Source organism: Anopheles arabiensis (genome assembly GCF_016920715.1).
Source record: "Anopheles arabiensis isolate DONGOLA chromosome X unlocalized genomic scaffold, AaraD3 X_pericentromeric_contig0026, whole genome shotgun sequence".
NCBI classification, from domain to species: Eukaryota; Metazoa; Arthropoda; class Insecta; order Diptera; family Culicidae; genus Anopheles; species Anopheles arabiensis.
The window spans coordinates 481,752-482,500 of record NW_024412104.1 but is presented as its reverse complement, the minus strand read 5'-3'; positions in this window follow the sequence as shown (position 1 = coordinate 482,500).

The window sequence follows — 749 nt, the reverse complement described above, 5'->3', positions numbered from 1 at the left end:
TCTGGACCCCCAGATACCGGATCGACTGTTTGCTGTATGATGGTGTCCCCGACGCGGAACGGCACCTCAGTTGACCTCTTCGCAGACTGGAGATCATTACTCCTTCCGTCTTCTCCGGAGCGAGCTGCAGGTGATGGTCTCTCCATCCGGCCGCAATCGCGTCCACTGCCTGTTCAGCCACCGATGCCGCCTCCTCTGGTGTGCAACCCCGTGCCATGACCACTATGTCATCCGCATAGCCGATGACGCTAGCCCCTTCAGGAGTCGACCCGCAACACGCCGTCGTACATGATGTTCCACAGGGTCGGGCCCAGAATGGACTCCCCGTGTCACTGGCGTGTAACGGGCCCGTCTGCGGTGTCATAGACGAGCCCCTGTTTTCGCATAGTCTCTCAGGATGCTCCACTTCTTGTGGTGCCCTTCCGTCAATTCCTTTAAGTTTCAACTTTGCAACCATACTTCCCCGGAACCCGATTTTGGTTTCCCGGAAGCTACTGAGAGCACCGAAGGTAGGTAGCGTCTCCCAATTGCTAATTGGCATCGTTTACGGTTAGAACTAGGGCGGTATCTAATCGCCTTCGATCCTCTAACTTTCGTTCTTGATTAATGAAAGCATCCTTGGCAAACGCTTTCGCTTCTGTGGGTCCTACGACGGTCTACGAATTTCACCTCTCGCGCCGTAATACCAATGCCCCCGACTACTTCTGTTAATCATTACCTCTTGGTCTATTACAAACCAACGAAACCAC